The sequence below is a fragment of the Mus musculus genome, chromosome 12, assembly GCF_000001635.26.
Source record: "Mus musculus strain C57BL/6J chromosome 12, GRCm38.p6 C57BL/6J".
NCBI classification, from domain to species: Eukaryota; Metazoa; Chordata; class Mammalia; order Rodentia; family Muridae; genus Mus; species Mus musculus.
The window spans coordinates 79826266-79848616 of NC_000078.6; the positions used below are offsets into that span (position 1 = coordinate 79826266).

General features: G+C 48.2%; 1 protein-coding gene and 1 long non-coding RNA gene across 12 annotated transcripts in view; one reads left to right on the top strand and one right to left on the bottom strand.

Moving 5' to 3' along the window:
- The window catches only part of Rad51b (RAD51 paralog B), a 550979-nt gene extending 528984 nt beyond the window's left edge, over positions 1 to 21995 (top strand). For 7 of the 11 annotated variants that reach the window (XR_003950009.1, XR_003950005.1, XR_003950007.1 and 4 more), the window contains 3 exons: positions 5195 to 5340; positions 7510 to 7664; positions 16815 to 17867. The gene's annotated coding sequence lies outside the window, so the exon portion shown is untranslated. Of the gene's footprint in view, positions 1 to 5194; positions 5341 to 7509; positions 7665 to 16814; positions 17868 to 19349; positions 19502 to 21079 lie in introns of those variants that run through there. The other 4 variants (XR_003950003.1, XR_003950013.1, XR_003950014.1 and 1 more) reach the window with 4 other exon arrangements.
- On the bottom strand, positions 4844 to 5602 carry Gm3596. Its single transcript, XR_381721.2, has 2 exons — positions 5480 to 5602; positions 4844 to 5106 (listed from the first exon to the last, which is right to left on the bottom strand). It is a non-coding gene; the product is annotated as a predicted gene 3596 (long non-coding RNA).
- Positions 21996 to 22351: the final 356 nt, after the last annotated feature.

Below are 22351 nucleotides of genomic sequence, written 5' to 3' on the forward strand. Positions count from 1 at the left end.
ATGCCCTCCGGACAGCAGAGAGAAGCACTAAGGTGCGTGGAGTTAGGAGAAGACAGAGCCAGCAATCCAGCAAGCCTTCTACCAAAGGGAAGGGGAGAGGGTGCCGAAGAACCTCAGCTATAAAACTGTTGCTTAAGCTTCGTCGGATGTGCATGGTAGAGACAAAGCCAGGTGGCAATGTTTCCTCCAGAGTTAAAAAATAATAATAATGCTAGTGACTAGGGAAAGGCAAATAGACCCCTCTCTTCCTTCCCGGAGCTGCCTCGGGAGTCTCCTTCCCAGTGGCTCTGGGCCTTCCAGGGAGCTCAGGTCCTCTGGCTTGAGCCCCAGATCTGGCTGAGGGTCTGTCTGTGTCTGGCCAGTATCTGGCCAAGTTGCAACTCTACCCCCGACCCTCTTCTGGTGTCTCTTCTTTCCCTGGGCATCTAGATGTAGAATCTATGGAATGGGATGTGCTAGGTGGAGTGCCTTGGTCATCAGTGACCACAAACTTTCACTGCCCAGCCTCGACTTATAACTGGCACACGGTAAGGTTTAGAAAGGTGATTTGAACCTAAAGAAAACTTGTTTCACTTCTCAATGTATAACTCTAATAAATAAAATATTAATTTCTCAAACCAAAGTCTCCAGCTGGCCTTTTTTTTTTTTTTCTTCCCTGAATGAGAATGGTCCTCAAGTGCACAGGTCCGATGCACAAACTCTAAGAGTTGGGTCGAATATCGGTGACCTAGTGCAGGTGATGCAAGGATGGAATACTCAGCCTCTTGACCTCTAGCTCTGGGCCTCTAGATAACATTGTAACCTCCCCCAAGCAATCGTTCTCAGTGACAGGACAGAATTCACCTTCCTCATCTGCGAAGAGACCTGAGAAGACCACAGGACAGGAAAGGTAAGGCCCCAGAGCCTGGGTCCCGGCAGTGACCCATTCTGTTTTGTGACAGGAATCCAACGGCCTCTTTCCTCGACACCACAGGCTGAAGTGGCTGCCTTTTTAACTGGGTAACCCTCACAGGGCACCCACCGGTACCACTTCCTATCTCTTTCTGCTCCTGCCCAGATGTACCGTGCTGCAGCCAAATGGCAGCTCGCCTGTTCCCTCCCACAGGTTCCCTTCCCCTTCCCCAGATACTATGTGACTCTCACATCTGTTTACTAAAATGTTATCTTCTCCATGCAACCCACCCTGCTTACAATCATAGTCCTCCCTGCTCTGAGTTTATGTTCCTGAAACACCTCTTGCACACAAGGTAATAAATAGCTTACTGTGTTTATCATCCATTGGGTATCTCCCCTGCTATTATATAGGCTCTGGATGGAAGCCATCTCTGATCCGTTTGCTGATGTGCCCCAGGGCCCTGCAGCCTTATCTGGCACGTTAGGGACATTCAGCACATAAGCTAGATCTGGCTTAGAATGCAGGATATAAAACCAATACAAGAAAGGACGTTGTAGTTGAAGGGCAACATGAACTCTAGATTTCTCACACCATCCATGCCTGCTCTCTACAGACTGCTTGCAGTTCTAACGAGCAAAGGTGAAAAGCTCTAGACATTTTCCTTATACGTGAAGCTATTTTTGAGGCTATGAAGTGCTGTGTGGTATCAGTTCTGAGAGCCTGGAACTGCACACAGTAAGTTCCCAGTTGGCACAGAGAGTGAAGGGGAAGGCGACAGACATGTGCTGATCAGCTTCTAGGCAGAACTCTCTCAAGTGTGTCATATAAGTGACCTCTTCAAAGTCTCATTGTCTTCCCAGGACCTTATCCCAGCTCTGACAAACATCAGGTGCCTGCCACTATGCATTTTCTCACACGAGCAGACTTCTTTGAGGCAGGAATTAGCTCCATCTCAAAGCTCCAAGGTCCAAGTTGTAGGCAGCTTGTTTAGTTTTGTACAAGTCTGTCTGGTCACTCTGGATCTAGAGAAACAAACGTCAGACCATCCCTCAGGGGTTCCTCCAAGCAGACCTGTCTCCTGGCCTCACAGGACACAAGCAGAGCATTCCTCCTCCACCTGGGACCACTGCCTCTCTGTGTAGTTACTGACCTGGAGTGGATCGCCAGTCACCTTTTGATTAATGGCTTTTCTTTTCCCACCCTGACCTGGGCAAGGGAAGCCTGGAGTTCACAGCTCATCTTGAGTCATAAATTAAGTTCTAAAAGGCCTTGCAGCTTTGTGTTCGAATCTCCCAGAGGGGCTGGAAAGATGAGTCAATTAGGGACAAAGTTCAATCTCCAGAACCTACACTTTAAACACACACACACAGACACACACACACACAGAGAGAGAGAGAGAGAGAGAGAGAGAGAGAGAGAGAGGACTGTGGTACATCAACTTTGTAATCCCAGCTCTTGGAAGGTGAAGGCAGGTGAGTGGATTTCTAAAACTGGCTGGCTGGCCAGCCTTGCATACTTGGCAACTTGGCAAGTCCTAGTCCAGTGAGGGCCTCTGTCTCAAGAAACAAAAAAGCTACTTAGAAATGATACCTATTCACACTCATGTTGACACATATCCACACATGAACACACACACACACACACAGACCTCCCCCAGAATTCAAAGTTTCTCTGAAGGTTATTTGCTTCATTTTTTAAAGAAAAACCCAGGTAGAACCTGCTGGCTCCTCTACCTACTCCAAACTCAGAGACTTTGAAGGGTCCATTTAATGAAGCTAGAATTCCTCCATGGCCCTCACACTGAGTCTGCACTCTGGACACACCCAGGAAGCATCCTGCTTCTATTTTTATGATTGAGATCACTCACACCCAGCATGCCCACTGTGTTCCCCATATACTCGCCATTAGCTGCGAGTTTATGTCCTTGCTTTTGCCAAGTGTCACATGTTACCTGTGTACCCATATAGAAACAAAACAACCTAACAAATACCCTTGACCCGTTTCCCAGAAGACAGGCAACTTCTGTAGCTTGCCTTCCTACAACTCCCAATGCTAGGAAGGCACCTCCATAATTTCATCGCAGCAGGTTCGGTACTCTTTTGCAAAAGTTTTAGGGTTTGCTGGAGTTTGTTGCAGGGTCACCTTTTGAGTCAAATGGGGGGTACAGATGTCAGGTCACCTTCTCTTTCCCAATGCTTACGCCATCTACAACCAACTGTGGCTTTTAACAGTGGATTCTCCATTTGACATCTCTCCCAGAGATTTAATGTTCAAAGACTCTAGATTGGGTCTGGCCAGGTGTGTCATTGTGTAAAGGAGCTTGTCACCAAGCCCAGTGATCTGAGCGATTTCTAGAATCCAGGTGGTAGAAGGAAAGAACACACATACACACACAAACACATACACACATACACACACACATACACACACACACACATACACACATACACACACAAACATACAAACACAAACACACACACACATACACACAAACACACACAAACACACACACACACAAACACACACACTCATCATTTTTAAAGACTCTAAGTTAAATATTCAACTCTGAAATGACCACTTCTATCCAGATTGCTTTCTTAGTAAAAGGCTAGGTTTGTTCTTCAGTTTCCTGTGTAGGGAAAGTCCTTCCAGAAATGTTAGGTGCACACCCATCACTGTAATAGCCAGAAATGTCAGTAGACAGTATTCCAAGTCGCTTTCATTGATGGATGGTGAACTGGGGGCATATACCCCTAAGTTCTGCAGTCAGCAAGGAAATCAGCCACTCTAAAGGCACTTCTCCTCTTCCTCTTCCTCTTCCTCTTCCTCTTCCTCCTCCTCCTCTTCCTCCTATGAGCTGCTTCCTATCCCTTCGACCCTCCATAACCTCTGACCTCTGTCTGCTGTCAGCTCTTGTCCTAGTGGACATTTATTTTCCACCACTGATTTCCCTCTCATATATAATGGACAGTGGGAAAGAGAAGAAGAAAGATAGAGATAGTCCCTAAGTGCATGTACTCCTAAGAAGGGTCTCTGAATGACCCTGGACTCTCTTTACAGGTCAGCAGTTAGGAGGGTTAACTACATAGATTCCCAAGCCCAGTGATCCAGATTTGGGATAAGAGATAGAAAAGAGCAAAAATAGCAGGGCATGGTGGCAACACGTTTTCATTCCCACTACTCAGGAAGCTTGGACAGGAAGTGCTCCACAAGTCCAAGGCCAGCTTCATGTTCATAACAAGTTCCATGCCAGCCAGGCCTATGTGGTGAGACCCATCTCAAAAAGACAAAAAAGGCAAAGCAAGGAAACAAATATATTCCCCAGGACCTGTCCATAAGCCACAACCAGCAAATCCTTCCTAGCTCCACACCACACTTAGGGCATTCCTCTAGATCCCTAAGGGCTGGTCTTCTGTCCCAGAGGCATACTGGGTTCTCTGTGCTATCTACAAATGTCACTGTCTCTGAATGGTGAATGACCAGATCTTCATACCTAAAAAAGAGTGGGAACCCTCTAGATTGGCTGTTGGCTATCTTCTTATCCTGTGTCTTGTTTCTTTTGGGCATGACTGATACACATGCCAACACCCAGACTCCCAGGCCCTCTATCCAGCCCTGCATCCTGCCTGCTTCTCTTGCTGGGGAGTGCTTTTGGTGGCTCTTACATCCTGTTTGTTCAAACCCTTTGTCTTCTGCTGGAGCAATGGGAAAGAGGATTCCACTGAGTCCTTTACTTTTGGCTTTGAAATCAGATCCTGGCCCACCTGATTACACTCAATAGCTGGAAATGGTAAGGATGTCCGATGGCAGAGGGCTCTTGTTTTAAGCTCTGGGGGCCAGGAAGGCAAGGGGTTGGGTCTCCTCCTCCTCCTTCTCCTCCTCCTCCAGGCTGCAGTGAGGTGACAGGACTCTCTAAGCCAAAAAAGCAAACTGTGAAACCAAAAAGCAAACTGTGAAACCGAAGGGAAGTTTACTTGAAAAGGAACCAGGACTGGCTGTCAAAGGGCACCCAAAGTTGGGTCGCACTCCCTCTCCCTCTCGAACACCCCCAGATAGACAACCTTGTCTAGGGTCTGTAGGGTCCAGCACTGTGCTCTTCATTTTGATAGTTGACTCAACTTTTTGGAACCCTATTGTCCTTATGTGTACAAAGGCGGCTACTGAAAGGATCGCAAGAAGTGACGCTTGATAAATATACAGCTGTTGTTCCTCTGAAAAGGAAAAAGCACAAAGAATTAGACTGAATGCAAAGCCCTTCCCAGCAGGGCCTTGACTTGCCCTGTATTCTCCTCCCCTCAGATTCATCAGGTCTTCATGCATCTGGGCTGGTCAAGGTGCTGAGCTCATCTTCTGTATTACTGGGTCCCTAAATCCATCTGCTTTCAACACCGAGCACAAACACCGGCATCTCGGAAGGGCCTCTCCCAGGCTTCAAAGCTCCCCAGGTAGGACACCTTTGTTTAAGTATTGCGGTGTGTCTGTTAGCTTTGTACTGAGCTGCCTGAATAGCAAGCTCTGGGTCAGAGCTCTTCTCTAGCTATGTTCAGGAAGTGAGCGAATGAGTGTATTGATGAATACAGTTACCAGACTCTGGCCTTTAGCCCCAGATGCCGGGATAGTCTCCATACGCTGGTTCTCATGCTGAGCTTTTGCATGCTGAAGCCCCATGTCTTCTAACTAAAAGGTTTCCAAACTCCTCAAATGAAGCAGAAATGGAAGCAGAGAGAGCCCGGATGTAAACTTTCCCCCAAAACTTCCTGCAACAACCATTTTGAAGAAAACCCCCAACCCCAGGTGTCCTGTTTAGTAGAATTCAGTTTCTTGATGCTTGTGTACATTCTTAAAGACACACACACACACACACACACACACACACACACACACACACACGAGAATATAGGCAATACATTGAAAACCCTCTTTACTGTCATAGAAGCAAATTACTAAGAAACAACAGCTGGTTCAAGTGTTCTTATCCAAACCCACTGATCTCTGATCGGGCATTGGCTAGCTGCTCAGAGACAGTGATGGAACTTTGCCGCTGGATACAGGGACTGTGGCTTAAGAAGGGGAATGTGTGGGGGCTGGAGATCTCAGTAGTTAAGAGCACCCAGCACCCACCTGGCAGCTTAAAACTGTCAGTAACTCATACCCTCACAGAGACATGCATGCAAGCAAAACACCAATGCACATATAATAATAATAATAATAATAATAATAATAACAATGACAACAACAATAATAATAAAGATTGTCCTTAGGATCGTGAACAGTTGTGATGGTAATCTTCACTCTGAACTGGTTTGGTGGATAGTATTGAAAATGGGCACATGGGCACCCTAGTTAGTTAGAAAATCTGAACGGGGCTAGGGTGTCTAAAGAGAGCACACAGGTCAGATTATCATTATTTCTTTTTGACATTTGAAATTTTATCCCCTTAAAATTCACATATTGTGAAATTAAGCATTTGAAAGAGTACAGTTTGGTGGCGTTTACTGCATTGACCTCCTCAGTCACCTTCTAGAATGTTCTTACCACCCTTACCATCCCACAGCTCCTCCCAGCTCTGAGAAACCGCCAGTCCACTTTGTGGTTTGGGGTTACCTCTTCTGGGTGTTTCATACAAGTAGAGCAGTCTGGCCCACGCCATTGTGTGTATGGCTTCTTCCACTAACAGGATTCATCCTAGGGGGGGTGATGACTCACAAGCCCTCGTCCCTCATGGACAAGCTGCTGATAGTGGGTGGCTGCTGGGGAGGGAAAGTACGTTCTCTCTAGGGTTAGGATGACCGTGCTCCAGTGGGTTCTCACACACACACACACACACACACACACACACACACACACACACACACGAGAATATGGGCAATACACTGAACTCCGTGGATGACTTTTAAAGAAGGAAGGAAAGAAGGAACTGGAGATGGCTGAACGGTTAAGAGTGCCTGCTGCTCCTGAAGAGAACCAAAGTTTGGTGCTCCAGCAGGCAACTCACAACAGCCTGTAACTCTAGTTCCAGGGGAACTGATGCCCCCTTGAGGTACCTGCTCTCGGGGTTATGCACGAGTGTATGCATTACGTGTGTACACGCGCGCACACACAGATAATTAGAAATAAAATAAGACTTTTGTTAAAAGAGGACACAAAAATGGGATAGAGATGGGGGAATCTGGAAAGAGATGGAGAAGAAATGTGGGACATCAAAGTATACTATATGCGTGTATGAAATTCTCACAGAATAAATTAAAATATTTTTAAAAGACTCATCCACACCATAGCATAGATTTGTGTGTTGTTCCTTTTACAACTAAATACCATTTCACTAGGATATATACGGCAGCAGCACTTACCCATTCGTCTATGACAGACATTGAGGGGCTGTTTCTAGCTTTGGTATCTTGGGGATAAAGCTCTTATGAGCGTAAAGAGGCATATTTATTTGAGCCCATTATATATCTAGGGTATATATCTAGGAGTTGATTTACTAGGCCACATAGTGATTCAGTATTTTCTGTTTCTGAGAACCCAGTTAGTATATTATCTTGCACAGTGATGGGACCATTTTACATTCCCACCAGCAAGGCATGAGCACAGGTCAGGTCCTCTCCTTCCAGGATCCCATGTTTGAAAGTGGCACACTCGAAAGGACCGCCTTCCATGCGTGTAGAACACACAATATGCTTGGAAAGACACAGATATGTGAACAGGAAGAAAAAAGAAAGAATGTGAGTGCGGCCTTCAGCAAGAAGTGTCATGATGGTTCAGAGAGGTAAGGCCCTTTCCCATCGCCATACTGTGCTAATCAGCGGACAGCCCTGAATTGCCATTGCCAATGTATGTGTTATATGCAGCTATCATGTTATATCCAGTTAGTCACCAGTACCACCTGTTCTCAGGGTCACAGCAACCTCTTACCCTTAACTAGGCCCCAATGAACATGGGAAGGTGGGGGGTTGGGTGAGGGGAGACAACTGTGTTGGTAAATGATCCAGAGAGGCCAAATGTGTAAAGACTGAATTCTACACAGGCCTTGTTGACATCTGCAAGCCAGAAATAGGAATGCCAAAGCGGGGGGGGGGGGGGGTATTATCTTAGGGTTTCTGTTGCTGTGGTGAAACACTACAACTAAAGAAGCCCGGGAAGAAAAGGGTTTGTTTATCATACACTTCCACATCACAATTCATCGTCAGAGAAAGTCAGCAGGACAGGAACTCAAGTAGGGCAGGAATATAGCGGCAAGAGCTGGAGTAGAAGCCACAGAGGGCTGCTGCTTTCTGGCTTTCCCCTCATAGCTTGCTCAGCCTGCTTATAGAACTCAGGACTCCCAGCCCAGGGATGGCAGCACCCACAATGGCCTAGGCCCTCCTGGATCAGTCACTAATTAAGAAAATGTCCTACTGGTTTGCCTACAGCTTGATCTTATAAAGAGGCATTTTCTCCACTGAGGCTCTCTCCTCTCTGATGACTATAGTTTATGTCAAGTTGACATAAAACTATTAATAGATGCTGATGAGGAAACAGAGAGGTCACCATCAGAGCACCTTGGATTGGACCCATCAGAGGGACGGGCACAGCAATGGCTTGTCCTTTGAGTCTCTTCCAAAGGCATGGCTTCCATGCACACAGAACACTTACTTGAAACCACCTGTAAGGAACTGAATCCCTTGTTAAATTTCTATAGAACAGTATTTGACTGGAAGAATATGATTGTAGTATAGTCTTCTTTACATCTTGCTTGGTAGCAGAGTCAACATGCAGAGTGGTGGCTAGTTTTATGCCAACTTGACACAAGCTAAACTCATTTGGGAAGAGGAAATCTCAATTAAAATAATAAAATGCCTTCATAAGATTGGCCTGAAGATCTGCTAATTAAGATTTTCTTAATTAGCAATTGATGGGGGAGAGCCCAATCCATTGTGGGTGGTGCCATCCCTGGGCTGGTGGTCCTGAGTGCTATAAGAAATCAGGCTGAGCGAGTCAGTAAGCAGCACTCCCGCCATGGCCTCAGCACCAGATCCTGCCTCCAGATTCCTGCCTTGAGTTCCTGCCCCGAGTACCCTTAGCAATGAACTGTGACTCGAAAGTGGTATGTTGAAACAAACCCTCTCCTTCCCAAGTTGTTTATGGTTGTGGTGTTTATCACTGCAATAGAAACTCCAATAAGACAGGAGGCCTTGTAACAGGAGCTCAGGAACCCCTATGAGAAAGTCCGTTCGTACTCCGTTAGACATGGATACCTGAGATTGATTGAGAGAGAGGCTGAAGGAGGAAACAAAGAAAAGATCAGGCCAGAGCAAGGCCAGAAGAAGCGTCGGCAAAAAGAGAGGCGCCCTAGGTATGTAGACCTTTTCTAAGTGCAGGGCCTGGGGAGGATGGGAGACCGGCGAGAAGGTAAAGGGTTTGAGCATCAGGCGACCAATCAGTACTTCCTGGGACCCAGCAAGCCGATACAGACAAGTCCTCACAGTTTGCTCATCAGCCTCCAGGGCAAAGCAGGGTTCCAAATCTCAGTGTATCTAGTCGCAGGATTTTCCCTGTCCAATTACATTAGTGCAGAGGAGGTCTGTGATTGGACAGAGAAAGGGGAGGCGGAGCTTAAGACAGGGGGTGTCTCAGGGTAGGAGGAGAAGGAAGATGGCTACAGACGTGAACCTGTGTGGCGTTAACCAGCCACAAGTAGTTGTGGTATCATGAGGTTTGATTAATTGGGATAAAGCTTTTATCATTATCAATTGGCTCTGAAATTATTGAATTGGCATCTTGTAAATTGTGATATTATTGATACATAAATCTGATTGGTTAATTAAGCTTTAAGAGTCTTGATTTTACCAGGTTACTGGGTGCTGTGATATGCAACCACGGGGTTGGCGGTTCCATTTGGTTACTAGAATGTAGGATAGAGCCGATGGTGGAGAGGGAGCCAGCAGTTCCAGGGACAAGCGAGCCAGATGCTGCTGGGGTTAGATGGAGAAGCTGACATCAGTGGCAGGAGAACGGGAGTTTGGTCCGGCCCTGGGGAGAGTTGGTGGGTTCCTTTTTTATTATTTTCCACAACAGTTTCTGGCTGAGATTCAGAAGCTCCAGGATGCAGGGCCAGCTGGAGACCCACTCTCTGGTGCAAGGATTCCTGCTCTTGTTAATTGACAGTGAACTAAAAGCCAGCTTTTGCCATGAGAATGATAGAACCAAGTGGAGGTCCAGGGATGTTGTCGTGGGGTGAAGAACACTTTCTGTGGATGTTTTAGTCTTAATCAACCTGGACATTTTGCAAGGCTGGCGATGTGCTCATTTGAAGATTGATCCTCCCAAAAGATGTGTTTTATCTTGACCCTATAACTTGTAAATGTGACCTTATTTGGATAAAGGGTCTTTGTAATTGTAATCAAGTTAGGATTCTTGCAATCTTGAGGCCACATGTCTCTGATGAAGTGCAAGTGTCCTTTTAAGAGACACACAAAGAAGAGGAGGAAGCTCAGCCCCAGAGGCAGACAAAGTTATGTAGTGCTTAGTTTGGGGACAAGTCTGGGGACACTTGGAACCTCTGGGACTATGTGAGACAAGAAAAGAGTCTCTCATACCTCCGGAGGAAACACAACCCTACAGACATCTCAATTTTAGACTTCTTTCCAAAAGTGTGAAAGAATATTTGTCTACTGAGTGAGAAATGATGTTGTTTGTGCCAATGTGTCACTGAAGTCCTAAGAAACCAGCCCACTGTGTCTGACCTGAGAGGTGACATGGCCAGAGAGGAAAAAAAAAATCAGGTTATGTTCAGATCTGTCCCTGAGTTTTCTACTGGTGTCCCAGGTAGACATTCCTAACCTTTGTGCTGTGGGGTCTGCCTCCACCTATATGCCCCCCATTCCCACCCGGAGTTTGTTTCTTACATCAGAGTAGGGCTTACTGTTCTCTGAGGTTGCTATTCAGCAGGGAGGAGGACGACCAGTCAGACCTGCATAGCGTTTGAAAGGATGGTAATGATAATGGTCACATTATAGAATCCTTAGCGTGTGCTAGGTACATCACAGACGTTATCTCATGCAGTTCTGAGTGAGAAGAGTCCTCTGAGGTTTCTAGTATTGCCGATGTGTAAACTGAGGCCATGAGATGTCAGGTCGCCTAGTCAAGATCACTTGGTGACCTTCAACCCAGGTCTTCCCGTGTTCAATTTGTAGCATTATAAAAGGCTCAAGCCCCAAAGAATGGTGGGCCAACATCCCACAGTGACTAGCTGCCGGATAGGAACTGTTTTCCTTAGTTTCTGAATCTTGGCAGCAAAGGCACTAGAGTTTCCCCTTGGCAGGGAGGATTTTGCATATGGACTGAATGAAATTAAGAATGCCGAGATGGGAGGCTGAGGTGATAGCTCAGTGGGTAATAGCACTTGCTCTGCAAGCATGAGGACCTGAGTTTAGATCACCAACAGCCATGTTAAAAGCCACATATACCTCTCACTCCAGGACTAGGGATGGTCAGAGACAGGAAGATCATTGGCTTGCTAGCCATTAGTCTGGCCAAAACGCTGCAAACTCCAGGGTCAACAAGAGACTGACTCACAGTAATAAGGCAGAGAGCACCATAGTAGGAGAACTGACTTCCTCCTGTGCCCTCTACATATTCATGAAGTCTGCACATACACCTGTACACACATGTGTACCTACTTGCATGCGTATACCCCCCACTATACAAATAAATGAATCAGTGCTGAGATGAGATGGCCTGATCAGATGCTGCAAAACATCTACTTTCACAGGGAGCAACTGGAACTGGCTAACTTCCTCATCGCCGCAAGGCTCGGAGGTCCTTTCTCTTTTCCCAGGCATCTGGGGAAAAGGATGAATTCTCTAGGCAAGTGACCTCCCTGGTGTGAGAAATTTTTGTGTTCACTGCTGTGTCTGCCCCCTGCTTTTCCAACAACAGAGGACAAGTGTCTACAAAGCTGTCACGCAGTGACAGGAGCAGAGAGGAGGACCTGGGCTGGTCTGGGCACACTGACACTCTTTGGAGTCTCTTCTTTGCAGGTTTGCACTCTGGTGGGCACATCTTCAGAGTCTTGGGAGACGGCTCAGGTCTCCTTGCTATGGCTGAGGCTGGGGCGAGGCCAACATTGCAGCTTCTCTCCACTCCAGGGAGACAAATGCAGCCTGCCAGAATTTCCTCCCACACAGACCTCTGTAGGAGATAAAGGCAGAGAGGGAACTGCCACGGGACAGCCACATGATAAATTCCCTTGGGCCTCCTCCTGTGTTCATTGTTCTGCCCTGGTTGTTTTGAGTACAGTCAAAAGGAAGAGCCCTGTGCTATCAGACTGAGGAAGGAGGATGCTCTCCTATTGCCCTTGGCCACCCTCATTTTAAATGTGAGGAAACCAAAGGGCAATGTGCAGCCTAACCCCACCTGCCCCAGAGGAGCAGTCAGCCAGCCTTCCAGGGAAGCCGCAACCCCTCTCCAGACCAACAGCAGCACACTGGTGGCTCAGCCCTTGTCCTTTGACTCAACCCTGGGGACTGACAGATGAAACTGTTTGGGGTAGGAGCTAGAAATAGATTTTGGAGGGGCCCCATTACTTGTTGTTCATGCCCCAGGGCTGAGAACTGAACCTGTAAGGCCACAACTGTTAGGAAGGGACATCCTGCCTAACACTGGCTGGCTGCCTGCTTCTCAACTCAGAGCAGCTCAAGTTCCTGGGAACTGTAGTCAACTTTAGGGATCTGGGCTGTGTCCCAGGTTCAAGTTCAAGCATGGAGAACAGGATGCCGCCTCAGCCACCATGGCTGGATTTCTTCGAGGAAGTAGAGCAGAAAGCCTTGGCTTTCCTTAAGCTGTGTGCTCCCGAGGACACAAGTGCCAAATGGAGTGTTCTTCTTGAATTGCAGACTCAAGCAGATGTCCACCCTGTTCAAGGCTCGGGCTCTGACTGGACAGGTGTCTGGCTGCCATGGCCCGGGTCACCTTTGTCTGAGCTAGAAGGCCATGTCTGAGCCATCAAAGGGGTCTCAATGGGAGAAGACAGACATCAATGTGCTTCCTCAACCAGAAAGGTGATTTCAATTTGGCTGGAGCAGCCCAACCAAACAAGCAGGATCCTGTCGACTGAAAGATAGGGCTGCTGGAAGATCACACAGCAACAAAAAATGGGAACCATTATCAGACTTGTCCCAGCCCGGAGGGGCAGGGCCTTTGAAGCCACAGACAGGCTGAACAGAACTTTCTACCTGGGAGATGTTGGAGATGGGAGGTCAGGCTGCACCAGCCCACACCCCCATCACTCCCCCCCCCCCCAAAAAAAAACCCTGATCAAAGCCTGCTGCAGAAAGGAGGGGCATACAGCTGCAACCAGCTCCCCCCTCACGGGGCCGCCCAGGGCCTTCTGAAAGCAAGTGGACTGCTTTTGCAGGGGCCTGTGGGAAAACCCAACACAGATACAGTGTACAGCAGAGCCCCGGAGCACTGCTGCGAGAAGGAAAATAAACCCCTCAGTGGTCCTGAAAAGAAAGGCAGGAATCAAAGCACAGAAAGTGCAGCGACCACCCACCTGATGCGCGCCTACCTTTCGGAAACAAATAACTCCTGGCTTCCAGGGCCTGTTTCAAAGAACAAACAGACTGAACACTTGGCCTCAAAGCTTTGTGCACTGGGGGATTTGTGGGATGCCGAGGCCCCTCCTAAGCATCCAAGGCTTGAATTGAAGCAGTGCCTATTCAAGGGCTTCCTTGCATGTGCTCTGTGCTCCTCCCTGGGAACCTGAAAGGCAAGAACTCTCAGGAAGGGAAGGGGTCCTATGTAGATACTGCTAACTCAGTTCCTCAGACTAGATGGTTGCCTATCTATCTGCTGGGAAACGTTCTAGCTGTATTGTCTAGGCTGGTTTGGGGTAATGAGACCATCTGTGAGCAGGCCATATATTGGTTAGTTGTAAGGATCTTGTCCCCTCAGGCTCTGTGAGAGCCTCTGTACCCCCTGCTTAGGCTTGCCCCTCCTCCTCCTGCCTGAAGCCTCCCTTCTTCTTCGTGGAGCCTGCAGTTTGATCTTTTTCTGAAGTGGGCACAACAAAGCAAAGCCACTTTCAACGGACTTTCTCCTGCTCAAAAGAATACAAGAGCTCTTTGCTTTCTCACTCTTGGGACTGGGCTTGAAGGGAGGGTAGAATGGGGATATGACTTGGGGGCCCTGGAATTGCTACATGGAGGAGGAGAAGGCACTGGGAGTGATGGGCTGAGTATTTGGGAGAAACTGAGATGAGAACAGCCTAGACTCAACCAAGTGGTGGTATTGCTATCAAAATGGGTTCGAGGCTAGACAGAGGGCTTCCAGGAGGAGGAGCAAAAGGGTCTTTTCACCCCTATTCCTCTGCGCCAGATGGTAAAGAGAGAGCAGCCAGAAACCACCGCTACTCGCTAAATTTGGCTCTTTATGTCACTTGACCTGGTGAGGTGAGTGAGGTCATCTTCCTTTTACAACAGGTGACAGAACATTTGAGGTGACAAGATTCTCCAGCAACACACGTGGCACTATAGACTGAGCTCAAGCAGCGTGACAAAATCAAGTGTCACCAATGGGAGTGACTTATCACACCCAGGCCTCTTCTTCCACAGGGTGGGGGAGGTGGGTTGTTCTTTGCATGTGGTGGGGGTAGACCTTTCAGGACTATCAAGGTTCTAGAAAGAAATTCTCTAAGACAGCAAATGAAATTGTGCCCTAAGGTAGAAATAGGTCTATTTTGAAATGAATACCCAGTAAAATTTATGCAGACCCCCCAAAAGGAAGACAGAGGAGGTGGAGCAATATAAAAGCCAGGGTAGGTAGATAGTAAAATGCCACACAGCCTTGCCTTTTATCCAGGAAGTGGAAAGCCTTCATAGGCTCTAATTACATCTTCATCCCGGCCCTTCTGAAGTCTCTGGGCCACGTTAACAATACCCCTGATTTTAGGCATGGACACATTCCAGTACCAAAAGCTTTGGCAATTCTCCTCAAGGCAGGCAGAATCCAGAGCTGGACCTGGAAGCACAGCCTTGTTCTGCACATCCATTTGGATGCTATCTCCAGCATAGGAGACCAAAGTCTTTGGTTGAGACATTTCAGGACATGGGGTGTCAGAAGACACCCACATGAATGTGGGCAGAAGTGAGCAATTATCTTCGCATGTTGACTGCACACAGTATATGTGCCCACGTGTGTATTCTTTAACTTGGGCATGTTCCTCTGTGTGCTTTCTCACACCAGTGCTGAGGCCCAGGTTGGGTCCCTCATTTTACATAAAGCTACACTGGACAACAAGATCCTCTGCTGATGGAAGCCAGAGGAACCTGGCCGCTGTCCATCATATGACCCTGGGATGTGGAGGCTAAGGCTGCTACAGAGATGGAAAAGGGAACTGAAACACTATTTTGCTAGTTTCTGGTTTGATTTCAATTATGTCATTTCCTGCTGGGAGCTAGGGAGGGAGGAGGGAGGGAGGAGGGAGGGAGGGAGGGAGGGAGGGAGGGAGGGAGGGAGGGAGGGAAGAGGGAGGGAGAGTAAGAGAGGAGAAGAGGAAGGAGACAGACAGACACACACACACATACACACAGAATATATTTTAATGGTTCTGATAGTGGTGGTGCTCCCTAATGGGCATTCAGTTTTGTTTCTCAGCCCTCTCTAGATTTCTATAGTTATTCCCCATTGGTGAGCTGCAGATTTCCTATGGAAGGCCAGGGGGTGGGGCCACATACTTAAGATACAACCCTGTGCTGCATCTAACATGAGCAGAACCTGAGCCAAGAGAATGCAAAATGCCATCTGCCATGAAAGTCTCTAGCAGCCCTTGTCACTGAAGTCCAGTACCCAAGAAAGTATCTTCTCTGTAGTCATGGTTTTCAAACCAGGGCCAAGGGACCCCAGAGATTCTTAATATATAAGGGAAGGATCAGCATGGAACGCCCCTACACACACACACACATACACACACACTCACACTCACATACTCACAAGAAAGAGAGACAGACAGACACACAGATATATGGAGAGACATGGACACACAGAGATAGAGACAGGTAACAGACACATACAGACATACAAATATGCACACACACACACACACACACTTCCTGACTCTGCTCTTACCAATCTTGCACACTACATTTTTTTTTTTTTTGCAAGAGTTTCTTTGACCTCTGCTGGGGTGGGAAGTAGGGAGAAATTTATAAGCAAAGGCTATGTATGGGCAGAGTCCACAGACTTCCAGCCAGCCCTTGCCACAGCTCAGCAGTGTGTACGGAAGAATCTGTCAGCAGCCTGCCCCTGCACTGTGAGCAAGCCGCACTGTGTATAGTACAACACAGCTGTTAGCTCTTGTCCAAATCCATACAGCAAGAACTTGGACACATTCGGTTGATCAGGACCTGGGACTTAAATCTTATGTGACTGGAAACCGCCTGCACAGTATCTGCGGTATTGGGGGCGGGGCTGGGAGTTCTCTGTGTATCCGTTTTTCTCTGGTGGGTCCAATTTCCCAGGGTGGCAGTTGTCATTCAGAGCCCATTGTTAACTCTTTCCATTTCTACCCAAATCCATCCTTGTTTGTTTGGCTGGTGCCTGCCCACACCCACACTTTTAGAAGATAGTTTTCTCCAAGAAGTCTGGACCTATACCAACTAGAACACAAAGAAGCCATAAAGCATCTGAATCCAGAGCTCCTTGAGCTGAACCTCTGTCCTTCCAGCCTGATCTCCAACAGGCACAATAAAGAAATCCTCCAAACAGCCAGAGAGCTCGTGCACCTAGGGAGATGGGGTAGGGCACCCCATAGCTGCCCGTAACCCTGAGCCCATTCACACCTCAAACAACCATCTTCTTCAAAATCCTTCAAAAAACCTTAGACTCAAGGGACGTGCTACAAACCACGGTGACAAACCTTTCCTGTCTTCTTCTGCAGGCAGACCCTGGTAGAGGCCAGCGCAAAACAATGGCAAACAATCTGAGACCAGAGCCAGTTGGAATATAGACCTTGTGAGCATGTGCGCGCGCACACACATGGGAACATAAACATCTCTGACTCCTGTGGGAGTTCCTTTGCACTAGGGGGGTGGGGTATGCTCAATGGCTGGTGGGGGAAGGGATTTCCACGTGTCTGACGAGAAGGGGAAAGTGTGTGCACACTCGCCTGTGCACGTGCACACGCATAATAGCAGGCATATGGAAACTAAGGGAAGGAAGTTCTGGGGAGAAGGATGTGTTTCCTGGTTAAGGCAGTTGTCTCTGTCTGTGATGGAAGGTGGGAACCAGGGAACTTTTCTCCATGTGTGTGTGTGTGTGTGTGTGTGTGTGTGTATGTTTGTATATAACATGCATGGCAGTGCCCTTACTCAAGTGGGCAGGGAAAATGCTGGGGAAAAAAATGGTTTGAGATCCTGTGAATATTTTCAGGTAGAGAAGCCTGGCAGCTCCCCATACCACAGGCTTGTGCTCACAAAGCGTATTTCCGGTGCTAATTACCAGCCCTGTGTTTATACAGGACACAAAATGCAGCTGATAGCACAAACTCCAGGCTTCGGCGAGAGGACAGGGCTACTCAGCAGGGCAGGAAAGTATGAAGGGAGGTCCCTGTCTTGTTTCTTTTGAAGGACACATGAAATCAATTTTCAACATGAATCTCCAATTCCCACCCATCTGTGCCCTGGTGGGGAAGCTTGTTTTCTGGTGGTGCCTGTGCTGGAGCTCGGCTCCGAGACCCTTCCCCAGCTCACTCCCCCCCCTTCTTTTTAACAACCGTGTCTTCTTCATTGCTCGAGAGCCAACCTAGCGCCCAGTCTGCCCTTCATGAGAGCTTGCGCCATTCCTGGATGTGTTTATGTGCTTTCCAATGGTCTGGCTCCTTCTGTTCAGAGTTGAAGTTTGTCTGCCCGAGCCCAGGAAGCATCTGTGGGCTTTTTCTCGGTTTCATCCTAGTTTTGCTTTGTTTGGTAGCACAGAAGGGAAGAAGAGTTTGGCTTACATGCCTAGTTCTGTGTGTGTGTGTTTGGGGGGAAGGGGGGGAAGGGAGGTTCAAGATCCTCAGCCTGGTAGCCCACAGTGAGTAAGTAGGGGAGTTTGGCCAAATGTAACAGGGACATAGGACAGGGGCTGACCACCTCAATGGGGTGAGACACTGCACTCATTCTGTGAACAAACTCATTGGCGTGTGACCTCTTCGGATCTGTCTTGCTGTTGTGCTCATTCAAGCCGTGCCCAGTTCATAGTGCACACATGGTGACCCCTATTTAACCATGGTGCACTGCCTTCTGTGCAGGGACCACGACAGCATTACCAGTTGTGCACAATGCCCTCACTGTTTTAGCATAGCTCTGGGCCTTGTTAAATCAGGTGTCCCAAATGCCTACTTAGGTCTCCAGTTCCGCCTCTTTTCCTCTCTATCTGGACTAGAGGAAGCCATGGCAATCGTCTCCTGGACACTCGGTTCAGTAAAACATGCTCTGGAACCATGTCCAGACAAAATAACCTTGAAGACCTCACCGTGACCCTTGGCCCTGTCAGAAGGGCAGGTACTAGGGAAGGCCCCGATGCTCACAAGGAGGCAGAAGGTGGAGCTGGTGCTGTACATTCTCCTCATGCTAAAGGCATTTAACCTTACACAGGGTTTACCCTGTGTAAGGCTGTGTCTAAGCACAGAGTCCCAAAATGGAGGGATTCAGATATGCTAATGGGGTCATTTCCCTGGTTCTGCCCTGATCTGCTAGGAAGCATCAGTTTATGGTAATGAGGGCTTCCTCAGTCCTTCTCTGTCACTCTCCGTGGTGGTGGTGGTGGTGGTGGTGGTGGTGGTGGTGGGGACTCACAGATACTAGTCACATAGAGACCATCAAACAACAAACAGCAAGACTCTAAAGACTGGAATTCCTTATTGACTGTTGGAACTCTTCTGAGCTGATGCCTAAAGTACAAAAAGTTTACAAGGAACCTGGCTGGTGACACTGATGGAAAGGGACAGACAATGAGGCCTGGAATAATGTCTTTTGTAGGGACGTTCAGCTCCTGCTAGCCCAGACCCCAGTAGAGTCAACATTCCATGCAGTGTGTCAAGGCACTGGACTGATCTGACTCCAGGCCCAGGCATGCGCAGAGCACAGTGGTGACAGCATGCAGTTCAGGCTGGGCTCTCTACCCTGCAGAAAATGGGCTCCCTGTGCTTGCTAGTCACACCTTTCTTAGTGTCGAATGTCAAGCTACCCGACAAGACGTGGGAGGGTGCCAACTGATTCTTGCTCCCTTGCTTATCCTCAAAACAGGCCCACGAGTCTTTAGCTCCCAAAGCCTTGGAAGGTCCCCACTGTCATCTCAACTGGAGGGTCCTCCCTAGAGGCTTTGCTTTCAGGGAAGGGTAAGACTCATCTGCTTGCTCTACCCCAGCACCCCAAGTGAGACTTTGACTCCATGCCCATCCCAGAAGCTCCCTGTTCCTTTGTTCCTGCAGCTAGCTTACAGAAGTCTCAGAGACATCATCCTAGCTCTCTGGGATCCTGACTGTAGGACGACCAGCATAGGACCCACAATTCCAAGAGGAGGATGCCCAACCCACACTCAGCAACGGGCCTTGGGAGAGACAGTTTTCACAAGTGAAATCTGGTGAGTCTCATCCCTATCCCTATTCCCTGATGCCCAGAGCTACTCTTCTTACCCTTTGAAATGGGCGTGCTAGCCCAAACCCGCACCAGCACCAGTACAGCCAGAGCTAAGAGAGTTTTGTGAGCTGGCTGGTGTGCGACATCAGAACTGTGGTCATCTAACACACGGGATTGGTGTGTGGCCCAGAGACTAAGTCCTCCCAAGTGCTCTTTCCCACTTTCCCACATGAGCACTGTTCAGAAGGTGACTTCTACATCTCAGAAACTGCTCTTCCATCTGTGAACAGGAGAGGGGGGTTGTGAGGCCCACAGTTCAGCATCCTTACCTCGGTGGCACCATCTTTTATTGCCTTTGGTTAAATGAGCACAGAGATTTCTTTCCGCAGGGTAATGTCTGGAAGGAATCTAGACTCTTGTATGATGTGGGAACTGAATGAATTCTAAATCTGTCCTTTGTTGTCCTATAAGCAGATTGCCTGGTCTGTAAGACTTAGCCTAGTTCTGTAACTCAGCAAACTTTTAACTGCAGCGGAGTGGATAGTAAATATTTTCAGCTTTCTGCCACAACTGTTAAAGCAGCCAGAGACAATGCCTTAGGAAATTGGCACTGCTGTGTCCTAACAAAACTTTATTTATAAAGTCAGGTTGGGGGCCTGATTAGACCAGCTGGCTGTGGTTTGCTGATCTCAGCATTAACTTATGGTAGATGCCCAGCAAGAGCTTGGGGAGTTAATTTGTTGGAAGACTGGTGAATAGAAGTCCCAGCTCTTCCAGAGAGTGGTCTTAACTTTGTTTACATAGGCCCAAGTCCTATGTGCCTGCCACAGGGTCAGTGGAACGAGACCCTCCCTGCCTCTCAGCTCCCTTCCCCCAGCTTCGAGAACTCCTAGGCTCATTCAGCCTGGCTGCTTAATGGAGAGCAGAGATTTTGTGCCTTCCAGCATGCATTTCCCCTCCCCCTCCCCACCCAGGGCCTTTCCCCTCCATCCCAACTTTGTGGGACACACAATTTGTAACCTCCTTAAAACCAAAGAAGCGAGGTTTCTGATTCATGTAGATTAAAATCAGCTGCAACCTATTAATGGCCCGAGCCCAAGACAGATTTTAGGAAACAAAAACACTGGACCAAATTAGACCGAACCAGCCCCTGTCTCCAGGGGAGGGAGGTGGAGAGCGAGGCTGGGGGTGGAGGGAGTGGCCATGTGGTTTTAATTAATTTGGATTCTCTTCCTAAAGCTAATTCACCCAACACAAAGCATGTGTAAGCATCCCCCAGCCTCAGAGCCCTGCTCTCCCTGTTAGAAGAGTCTGGTCCTGTTGGGGAGCTGGGACCAGTTGTGTGTCTGTAATTAACAGGTTTCAGAGTGGTTATTTTGGAAAAGAGAATTTCAGTGGCGCGTTAAAATCCTTTCATCAGCCATCAGCTGGTGTCCCAAGGCCTTCAGGAAGGCCTTGGCCACTTAAGGCTTCAGAGGGCTTGGAGTTCCCAGAGTCCCCTCTGAGAACATGGAGGCTTTCACCATGGTTTTCATTATCTTATTTGGTTACCAGGATCATAAAAATGTTTCTCTCTTCCCAGAGTGTATCATTAAAAAGGAAAGCCTCTACCTCATATACCCCTGTGCTGGGAAAGGGGTCATGGGGCTGAGATGGAGAATGCTGACATCCCATCTGGGGAAACTGAGGCACAGAAATCCTCATCGAAAGCTGGTCTGAAGTCCTGTACCCACGGAGACTCTCCAGCAAGTGTTGTCTCTCTTCTGGGTGACTCCAGGCTATGAATCATCTATAAAGGTGGAAGAGATCTCTGACTTCTGCTGGCCTGGTGCTTTGGGAGACTTCTCTTGGTGGGAGGGGGACGCCAAATTTAGAGGCAGCTTTGAGTCAAATGCCTGTGTGCCCAGGGAAATGATCCAGGCTAGCACAGGTAGCTAAAGGTTCAAGAGGGAGTGCCCCCTGATCCCTGCTGCCCACTGTTGGAGCCCTTACTTGGTGCTCAGAGCCCCAAATTAAGCTGTGGAGAGGAAGAAAGTAGGCAGCCGGTTCTACATGCCATAGAGGTGATTTCTTCTGGCTTCAAACAAGGCTTCTGCAACCCAGTCATTCCAAAGGCTCGCCAGAGAAACAGCCATGGGAATGTCTATTAAGATGGCATCATCTGATACATTGGCACTGGTCTGGACCTACCTCCTTCTTTGACGATGACTGTCCTCCAGAACCTTCTTCAGTGAGGACTATGGAAAACACACCGGGGAATTGCTGTTAAATAATGATGCTAAGTCCCAGAGCAGCTGGCCTCGCTCTCAGCAGGACACAAGTAAGAGCTAATCCACAACAAGGCTGTAAAGGTACCTCAGAGAATCAGACTCAAGAGAATCAGAGCTCAGAGCTGGCAGGTGGGGGAGGGGGGTCCTAGTATGATTAGTTAAACTGAGGCATGCACTAATCCACCCAGCTGGTGTAAGGAGTCCTTCCCACAGTCCCCGACACCAACCCCCCCCCACCCCCCCCCCCACCCCCGCCATGCAGCTTTGCTTACTACATTCTTCCTCACCAGGTTGCTGTTCTCCTTTGGCTGGGCATTCTCATTTATTCATTTGATATTTATGCACCCCTCTGGTGTTAGTTACTTCTAGACCTTGAAGTTATTAAAGGTGGAGAAGGAGATATGTTTCTGTGATGCCCATTAAAGAGAAAAAGAGATTCCCCTCCACTTCCCAGCCCAGGTTTTAGGGAAGCTTGGGATCTTGGGAAAACATCTGTTTCCGCTTGCGCCTTTCAGGGGAGCATAGGGTATCACTACTGTAGAGATGGGACGTGACCTATGCTTCTCCTGTTTGCACGGACCCCC